At 37.0% G+C, this 10701-nt stretch overlaps 1 long non-coding RNA gene across 3 annotated transcripts in view; it reads right to left on the reverse strand.

Annotated features, from left to right (window-relative positions):
- The window catches only part of LOC120310490, a 31758-nt gene extending 21063 nt beyond the window's left edge, over positions 1–10695 (reverse strand). The window contains exons 1-3 of one of the 3 annotated variants that reach the window (XR_005557371.1): positions 10559–10694; positions 6563–6708; positions 3287–3604 (exon numbers count right to left, since the gene is read on the reverse strand). This is a non-coding gene — a long non-coding RNA (uncharacterized LOC120310490). Of the gene's footprint in view, positions 1–717; positions 843–3286; positions 3605–6562; positions 6709–10554 lie in introns of those variants that run through there. The other 2 variants (XR_005557373.1, XR_005557374.1) reach the window with 2 other exon arrangements.
- Positions 10696–10701: the final 6 nt, after the last annotated feature.

Genomic DNA, 10701 nt, shown 5'->3' on the forward strand with positions numbered 1-10701 from the left:
GGGCTTCAAGAATGGAGATTTGAGACCCTATAAGCTCCTCTTTTCCGCTGGAAAAGATATTTATATAAAGAACTAGTTGCACTGAATATAATCGTTTCTATTTATAAAGCTGAACGAATGTAGCAATGATTATAAGGTTGCCTGGAGCAGAGGTCTACTTTATTATGGAAATTTTTGACCATTTAATCTGGGGAACTGAAGATGAAAGCACAGCCTATTAACACTGTGTTTTCTGAGAAAATCTAATGAATAGTAGTTTGGGCTGGTCCAGAAGCAATTACTCTGATTTGCAAATGTCACCTCTGACTTCATTTAAATGTAACCATCTGTGGAGAGAGATATGGAAATGATTTAAAATTAAAATAGCATTATTTAGAGTTGGAGCTATAAGAGGAACGCAAAGAGAAGTCCATTATTAAAATAACCACTTTGCCTGGAAAATGAGAAACATTAGAAAACAAATTATATTTTCTAGTTATCTAAGGCGTGGTAGAGAATTGTATGACACAAATATCAAGCATCCCAGCTTATATTAACTGTGCTACATTTTGAGCTACCAAATAAGTGCTTTAATTTTTTTATTTTTTATTTTAAATACAAATATGCCAGAAATCAAAAGTAGGCTTTTAAGACTCACGTTTGTAGGAAGACAACTCTAAATCCTGGGAATCGCCTTACCTTCCCCGCCTCTTCCTTCTTGTTGTAATTCCAACTCACCTGCTCGTCTAATTATGCAGATTGGGTAAGGAAATAGATATGCTTCCTTCATTTATCTTGTATATTTTCTTTCTTCTGAATGGTTATAGACATGAGTCCAGGAGAAAAGTACAAGTAAATGGGTTCTGTAATGAGAAATAAAACATAATTTTTATTAAGGAGTATCCAGCAATTCTTCTTATATGACTGCACTCTATCATTTTCAATTGGTGACTTCCTAAGATGGCAGAAATGAGGGCCCCATCCATTCTTCAGGACTTGGCTCAACGTGGTTGATTTCATTATTAGGACTGTCCTTCCTGATATCAATAAGGGAATGCAGGTTGCCTTCGTATTTAAAGAAGGCAATTGTTAGATCTCTTTTGAAGAAGCTTACCCTGGATCCTTTAGTGATAACTCTAGGTTGGTCTCCAGTCTATCTAATCTGTTTCAAGTTGTCTCAGAAGAAAAAAGTTTAGCTAGATCCACTTTGGAAGAAATGCTGATTAGGAAGCAGCATTTAGAATGGAATATATAGCAACTAAGCAGTTCAAAATTGCAAAAGCCACGTGCCAAGATTATATAGTTATTAAACCTATATCAGAACATATTATGAGAAATGCCATATTAAGATTTAAATTGCTGAGAGAAATATTAAGAACCACAGATACACTGTAGACATCACCTTGGTAGCTGGAAGTGAGGAAGACTTAAGAAACCTCTTGCTGAAGGTTAAAGTTGAAAGTGCAAACGCCATTTTGATGCTCAGTATTTTTTTAAAAAAATATTAACTGCTCATATCAATTTTGTGCATATGGTTGTAAATTAGTGTAAGAACTGACTTTATCTTTCTCAGCTCAAAACCCGAGAGAGATATCTGGATCTTTGGAGAAAGATTTTAATAGATAACAGAATTTTAAAGCATAGTCAGTTTGTACTGCCAACAAAAGTGTATAAAGTCAAGGGTTGGGGTTAATAATGGTTGGATACTAGATGAGAATCACTGATATCAGAGGAGATCCAGTGTAGTGGTTAAGGTGCTGGGCTGACACTGGGAGACTGGTTCTAGTCCTCTCACAGCTATAGAAGCTCACTAGTTGATTTTGGGTCACTTTCACTCAGCTCTACCTATCTGGTTGTAGGAGAAAATAGGGAGGAGACTTGAGTTCTTGCACATCCAGAACTAAACTAATAACATGTTTAACTACTGCATAACCTCTTAGCATAGTACAGACTATATCTGTGAATGTGAACGCACAGTGAGGTAATGCCAGGTGCAGAGATATAGAAGAGTTCACAGGAAGGGCCTATTGTTGGAAAAGCTTTGCAAACCAGCTCCTGGGCACAGACATGTCATGGCAGAACACAGCATACATATCTGTTGTCTGTCGCAAGTAACATTGTGTGTTTATTCCTGTAAGTATTTATGTTTAATAAAGTTTGTGAGGATCATAGTGGCTTTCACCTCCTCTTGGAAATCTTTCATGGATGTTGACTCCTGAGGGCATTTGGGCATTAAACAGCTCCTGACTCTGTGCCCTTCAGCTGAGTTTCTTCCTGTTAGGGGACCCTAAATGGGCCAGAAGCTGCCCCGAAGAGGCGGCAAAGAAGGAAGTGTAAGACGCTAAGAAAAAGACACAGGCATGTCTTAAGCAGAGGTTTGAAGCTGCAAGACACAGCTTGACAAACTCTTGAGTTTATTGCTTCTTATATACTTGTTACATACATAGGCTTTACCATTAAATACTGACAAAGGTTTCTTCATTGGAAAATATCTTCATGTAAGCAACTATTTTCTAGTAACACATTACATGGTCAAAGATCAGGTAAGAACAAATACAGGGAGATGAAAGCAGAAGGAACTAACAAAGGCAGGAAGAGATAGAAGGAACTAAGCATATTATCTGTTTAGGTAGATAAGGCATTAAGTCAAAAGGGTATGACCTTCTGGCTGCTTCACTGAGACAAAGGGTATCAAAAGGTTATGAGATTTGTGGGGGGGAAAGCACGGCAGTTTGCTGAGCCTGCATTTTTTTTCCCCCACATCTCACTCTTCTCTATTTTATTAGTGAGGACATTATCCTAAGCTGGAGTAATTAGTGGGTCTTAGTCAGGGGACGTATAACTTTGCATTTGTTTATACAAAACATAACTTGTTCCTGAGGTAAGTTAATGGTAGTTTAGTATGGAAAATTGAAAGTAGAGGAAAAAAAAGACATTGAATAACCATATATGTGCATAATTAAAGGATACCTCTTGAAAGGAGGTACAATTTAAAATTCTTTGACTGACATGTATACAATGAAGATTTTTAGGTGAAGTAGTACAATTGACAATTTTTGCACAAGTAAGATTTGTAGGAACAGCTACAATTGGTGTATGCAAAACAATAGTATCAAAGGGTAACATATAAGAGATAGGACTCCATAGTTGTGTAATGAATTTCATTGTCTGATAGAAAATTGCTTAAACCAGTATAATTTTTTAAAACTGAAGCTGGAACACACAAAGGTATAAGACAGGTAGAGAATAGATTTTCCATATCATATGATTCAGAAATACATCTGTGATTCTAAAGGATGAGGTGGGAGAGCTTGAGCCCCCACACAGCAATTAAGAAGGAAAGAGAGGCAAAGAATGACTAAGGAATTTGCAGTCAAAACCACAAATATGGCAGCGCATAAATTCTCTGGTATAGGTTCTTTTCCCTGTTGCCGCAGAACCTCCTGCGCTTTGGATGTTAGGATGTCACATTGCCCCAGGTCATTGGTCAACTGCGATGGCGAGAGCGAAAGGGATGTTGTGCTGTCTGAAGAGTCACCTTCTTCATTTCCGGTATTGGGTTCTGGACTTGATGCCATGACATCTTTGGCTGGTCGCACACACTGGGCTGGAATCCAGAGAGGGCCTGTAGGAGCAAGCACAGCACTATAGCCTCGCCTCCAAGTTAGTAAGGGAATTGGACCTAACCAGGTTTTATCAGCCAATTGCCGATAACATACCAATGGATTAGGGAGCACAGCTTTCTGCTGAAAGTGACGCTGGTAGGCAGTAGTTTTTTGAAAAGAAATATTTAGCTGATTTAAAGTTATTAGGACTTTATTGACTTGATGAGTTATCCATGCCAAATTAGGTACCCTTGATCCCTCCTTTTTTGTTTGTGAAGGCAGTCCTTAAAGGCCCGATGCGTATGTGAGAAACAAAGGATAGCTGCTGTAAAGTTAAAAACAAAGCCATAAGATTGGGGTTGATCCTGGGCACGATGTAAGCACCTGGAAAATTAAAAATAAGTTGGCACACATAATGAGAGTCAGAGATTAAGTTAAAAGTCTGTTGAGAAAAGGTGTGGAAAGCTAAAATAGCACATAATTCTGAGTGTTGTGGTGAGGATTGCACTGCAGTGTAGGCAGATGATATGAAATACAGCTTATATAGTCAGCACTGAAGAGATAAGTTATTCTGAAAATAAAATTGAAAATCAAATTTTGGGATAGGAAGGACAATATTAATTAAATCAGTCCCATTTCAAGGACAAGCTTGATTGTGTCCTAAGGTTATTTCAGCAACAGCCTGGATAAAAGATAAAACATTTTGGGATGGGATAAGTAAAGCCATTCAATACAATATACTTTTTGTGCTTCTAACACAGCTAATACTCCTGATAGTAGCTTACTAGTAAGAAATATGAAAAGTGTTAAGTGACAATTTTTATGTGGAATTCTGTCCACAAATTGAGTACTCAAGTACTTAATTTGCTGAACTGTGGTAAATGCTGCAAGTGGAACTACAATGAGATCTCCAGGTTGTTTTCCTTTGGTCAATAAGTCAAATACCATTCAGATGAAAACAAATTTCTATTAAGTATGTTAAACAAATACCATTCAGATAAAAACAAATTTCTATTAAGTATGTTAAACATTTACAAATCTAAGCAGAACAATTCAGAGTCATTTCTTTTGGTTGATGGATATATAGGTGTAACTAAACAATTTAAACTCAACACTTCCCCCCCCAAAAAAAAATATCCAACAATTACTGTTTCCTCTTTCGAGTAAAACTTTGTAATCTGAAACTGCAAGAGTGGGCATTAATTTCATCTCCATTCGCAAACCGGAATTCTAAGCAGAGAGGAAAAAAAGTTTAAAACGAACAGTTCCACCCCCCTTCTTTCGGTCTCTCTTGCTCTTAAAGCAGCGGTTCTCAACATTTGTGTGACGGTGACCCCCGTCACACAAATGTTATGCGCATGCGCAGTGCGGCGCGCATGGGGGCGCCCCCATGCATGGCGCCCCCCATGCATGGTGCGCATGCGCGGCGGCGCCCCCGGAGGGGAGAAAATGGCGGATCACCGCCTTTGGCGACCCCCGAAAAATGGTCGATCGACCCCAAATGGGGTCGCAACCCATAGGTTGAGAACCGCTGTCTTAAAGCAACACAGCCAGTTGAAAAACAAAAGAGACAGGAAAAGTTTTTGTTACAAACTTCTCACCACTAAAAAATAGTTTTCTCTCCTTCATATGAATTTTCCATAAATTCTCTCACACATTCTCCATGGGATTCTTCTCATGCAAACACTATTACTTTTCAATTTACTTTTACAATAAAATCTGCAGTTTACTATTTCTTTCACAGCCTGGGAGAGAGTGGGTGGGGGGTGGGGTTTGAGGGCTAACACACACACTTAGGTATCAACAAATTAATTCATTCATTTTCATTCTAACTGCTTGTATAAACAATTCCACATACAAATATTTCATTTCATACTTGCTCCAGGCAAACTATTTATTTTTAAATAAGGCCTTTTTGTGTGATGTTATCAGAGAGGGTTTTGACCCTCTTCCAAGTCTTGGAAATAACACAGAACACAGACAAACATATATACACAAATACATAAAAAAACACACATCAGTTTGGGGTTTGAGGCTAAAACAGGCCTCCCCTTTTAATTAAAAAGGAGGGGAACATTTATGATTACTTCCAATTTATCCCAGCAACTTCAAAAGACATTGGGGAAAGACTAAAAGGAATATTGAAGGTGTGAAGGGTGAGGGAAAAGTAGCAGCCTCCTCTCCTCACCTCTGACAAAGGGGAATTGAATAGAGCCAGATTAAAAGGGGGAAAAAGGAAGAAAAAAAAACTTGCTTTCAGTTCTTTGAATTTTCTTTTCTTTTTCTTCCATGTCTTTAGTTGTTATCAGATAAACTAGCCAACCGGAGGTTTACAAAGTTTTTCCATGTTGCCTTGTTAAAGATTATTTATACTTATACACATCAACACAAAGCACCACCAGACATTGTCTGACAGGGTTAAATTTAACAGCTACTTCAAAACACATTGCAGAGGAGTACATTTTGATTTAATTTGTTTTTTTAAATTCCTCTGACGATTCCCCATATTTATTTTTTCTACTTCAAGATTGTTCCTCTAATATTTTCCTTATGGGGGTGTATGGTGGCCGTAAGGAGGCAAAAGAATTAGCCTCTTCAGAAGGAGCTGAAAATCCAATTAAAGATGCTTTCGGAGGCACACTTTTTATTTGATCCTAATCAGGTGTGTGGCTTGTAGTTAACTGTTGCCCTACTGAAGCATCCGAGCCAAATTTTTCCACTGCTTGATGGCACTGATGCCATTGATGTAATACCTGTACTGGAGCCCGAGATTCAAGATGTAAAGTATGCCCTATCTTTTCCCAATCTCGTAACCTAAGCGTCCAGCGCTTAGGATATCAAGGGAAGTGTTTCCCTACCTCATCCACCAGCTTCCTTATGTCTGCTTCAGGCACTTTCACGCCTGATTTGTGTAACAGGAATCTGAGTTCCTGTACATGTTTCTGCTGGTGCTGAGATAGATTGCAACCCTTACTTACCACTGAGGGGTCCCATAGGATGAAAGTGCACTTAGGGGTCTATTCCAGAAGCTAGTAAGTATGTTGGCTGTTGCTCCCTCGGAAGGGGGGGCTGTCCCAGTTGCTCCATGGGGGGCTGTCCCTGTTCAGGGGCCAGATGTAAGACACTAAGAAAAAGACACAGGCATGTCTTGAGCAGAGGTTTGAAGCTGCAAGACACTGCTTGACAAACTCTGAGTTTATTGCTTCTTATATACTTGTTACATACATAGGCTTTACCATTAAATGCTGACAAAGATTTCTTCATTGAAAAATGTCTTCATGTAAGCAACTATTTTCTAGTAACACATTACATGGTCAAAGATCAGGTAAGAACAAATACAGGGAGATGAAAGCAGAAGGAACTAACAAAGACAGGAAGAGATAGGAGAAGGAACTATGCATATTATCTGTTTAGGTAGGTGAGGCATTAAGTCAAAAGGGTATGACCTTCTGGCTGCTTCACTGGGACAAAGGGTATCAAAAGGTTATGAGATTTGTGGGGGGGAAAGCACGGCAGTTTGCTGCACGTGCATTTTTCCCCACAGGAAGTAAATCCCGGGGACCTTAGAGAGACAGCAGTCGACCCCATTGGCCCAGGAGAAGCCTTCCAGAAACCAACAGGAAAAAGGCTAGCCTAACTTCAGAGTCTAGCCCAAGCTGCAAGCAACCGAAGTCAAAAGCATTATTTTAAGCTGATTGTAAACAGCGTGTTTGAATCTGGGTAAGAACATCGATTTTCTCTATCCTATTTATCAACTTTCCTGAAGGAAAAAAATCCCAAGAAGCAAAAACCTCTGAAAGTGAAGTAGGGGAATTTTGCCCCACCCTTTTACTAATGGAAGCGGCGAATTAAACCTTTTATGATGGACCAAAATGTATTGAAATGAAATGAAATGACTATAAAACCTAAATCTGGATAATTTTGAAGTTACTGAATGGTTAAGATTCTCATTTTAAAGGCAATTTGTTCATTTTGAAAATTTGAAAAGTAAACCAGTGCTGACATTTAGTGGTGGATGAAGACTGTGACAGCTATGGCTTTCATGCAGGACTTGGCAAAATCTGGAAAAATCTAATCTCTACTTGTGATGTCCAAAGCTCTAACAATAGAGAACAGCTGTGACAAAAAAGAAAACAATATGGGCTGCAGACAAAGTGAGACTTACAAGCTTCAGAGAACAAAAAACGCAAAACTTTTTGGAACTTTCTGGATTACAATTATCTATTTAACTCTGACCCCAAAGCTATTTGCAGAGAAAAGAAAATTTGGATTCTTGGTCATCATGGAAAATCAGAGATGTATAGAAAGAACCTATCAAGAAAAAATAAAATACTTTTCAAGAGAAGACATATGATATGTTGCAACTAATTCAAATAACAATGATTTCAAACCACAAAGAAATCCAAAATAACTTTGAAAATATAAAACAATTCATCTCCAATTTAACTTTACAACAACAAAAAAATCCCAGGAAACAACAACAGAGAAGGAACAGATAAAACAGACAGCTGAATACAAATTTGAGGATAGAGACTTAAAGATGGAACCTAACAAAACAAAGAAGTATGATTTAACCCAAGTGGAAAAAAATTTACAAGAAATACTGGATTTGGAAAAGACAACTTATACTTTAACACCACAAAACAAATTTGAGGATAAGAAAAAAGATTGGACAAAATGGACTGCAAAGATGCCAGGAAAAACACTAGAACTGGAGAGACAAAAAATGATAAGAGAAGCAGAGAGAAAATGAAAGAAAAAGATTTTCAACAAAAATGAATGGGTAAATGCCTCTCTCAAAGATATTGTACTTGACTTACCTTTTATATCTACAGTAACACCTACAAGAATATGGAAAGATTCTTTGACTCAGCAGAACATATTGATTAAGAAAGATCCTGGGCAAAAGGAAAAGCTAAAGTGAAAATTAAGAAAACAGACGATGGGGCCTATCAGAGAGAATATTTAAAAAAGAAACACCTGTTCGAATATGGTTAAAGAAATAGAAAAAGTTTGGATGTGAATTTGACTTTAAGAGGGAAGAGCCCCTCAAGTAACTAGTACTTTCTTTTTCTTCTTCTTTTTTAATTTATTTCTTGATATGAGTAATATAAAAGTTGGAATGGCTTATATAAAGGAAATGTTTTAGATATCTAAAGGTGATTGACTTTAAGAAAATTACAATGAGTTAAAAATATGTTTTGAATAAGAATTAAAAGACTAGAGGACTAGATTTATTAAATGGAATATTTTAAAATTAAATATATTTTTAATTATGGTAAAAAGAACAAAAAATGGAAACAAATATGTATTAGCTTATAGTAAATAGGGATTTTAAGTAGCATACTATCTTTTTATTTTATTTATTCTTTTTCTTTTTTTAGTCTTATTTATTCCTTAAGAAAGGTAAAAGTATTGGGTTGGCTTACAAGAGAAAAAATAATTTAAATATTTCAATGTAATTAACTTTGAGAAAATCTTAACCAGTAAGAATGTTTTGAACATTGTGGGAAAAACAAATGTAAACAAGAATTGTAAACAGGACCTATGATGAGACAACCAGAATGACTTGATAGAAAAGGAATATTATATTGATGTGATTATTATCTGTAGAAATATTAGAAAACTTTTATACTCAATCATCATTCATTAAAACAACAAGAATTGTATTAACTTAAGGTTGGTAAAAGAGAACATTATGGGAAAAAGAGGAAATCAAGTAAAGTTATTATGTGGATTATAGATTATAGAAATCAACTGTTAGTGAATGTTTCTTAAATGTAAACCCAGACAACACAGTTTACCGAATATTAAGGTGATTATGTTAAAAAATTAATAAAACATATTTAATTTTTTTTAAAAAATCCAGTACTAATGATGGAAGTCCATTTCATAACATGATTAGATACAGTACAGGTAGTCCTCGACTTACAATAGTTCATTTAGTGATGATTCAAAGTAACAACAGCACTGAAAAAAGTGATTTATGACCTTTTTTACATTTTGTTGCAGCATCCCCATGGTTATGTGATCAAAATTCAGACACTTGGCAACTGATTCATATTTATGACAGTTGCAATGTTCCGGCATCATGTGATCAACTTTTGCACCCTTCTGAAAAGCAAAGTCAAAGGGAAAACCAGATTCACTTAACAACCTTGTCACTAACTTAACAACTGAAGTGATTTTTTTAACAACTGTGATGAGAAAGGTCATAAAACGGGGCAAAAGTCACCTAACAACTCTCTCGCTTAGCAACAGACATTTTGGGCTCAACTGTGGACATAAGTTGAGGACTACCTATACTATCACTGATATTATAAGCAGGAGTTTACAAAACTCAAATAAAGTTGCCGACTGATAAATTTGGCAAACCAATTGCCCAAAGGGTCACAAAGAACTGGAAGTGCTATTCTGGGCAAATCTGAATTAAGAAACGTGAGAGACAGGTTGCATAGAGGTACACTTGTAATTAGTTGTAAATGTAATACACTTCAAATGTAATACACTTCCTTAGAATTAAGGAAGAATCATGCACACCGCTTGTGTAATGGAGAAGGATGGAATACAGACAGATTACTTTAAAAAAGAAAATCAAGAACACCTGAAATATTATCAGACTCTTGTCTCACAGGCTCACAGAAGATACTAGAAGATTAGCATCCATTATTACAATAATTTCTAAGAGCTCTTTAAGGCAGGTTTCACAGCCAGATCTGTGGACACTACAACTCCCAGAATTCTCAGAGGCTACACTGTCCCATTGGAGACTGTGGGAGTTGTAGTCACAGCACAACACAAGCAATGGACAACTTACGTCTTCAAGAAGCACCGTTGTGCTAGCACCTGAGAGGCAAATTAATTTGTGAGGAGAGAAAGGTTTTCTTCACCTCAAAGCCCTCTGCAACGCGCGAAAGACAATATAAATGCAGGCAAATAAATAAAAATACAGTGTAAGAGAAGAACTTACGCACATCAACAGCCACAAAGAAGGTGGGGAGGGAAGGAGGAAGAAAAAGGAACGCGCGAACAGGAGAAGCAACTCCTGCTATTTCTCCACAAATGGGGAAGGTTTGAGGAGAGCCGCCGTCTCTTCAGCCTTAATTCTCCCGCAGGT

Source organism: Crotalus tigris, unplaced genomic scaffold, assembly GCF_016545835.1.
Source record: "Crotalus tigris isolate CLP2741 ecotype Arizona unplaced genomic scaffold, ASM1654583v1 scf7180000017564.2150845, whole genome shotgun sequence".
Taxonomy (NCBI): Eukaryota; Metazoa; Chordata; class Lepidosauria; order Squamata; family Viperidae; genus Crotalus; species Crotalus tigris.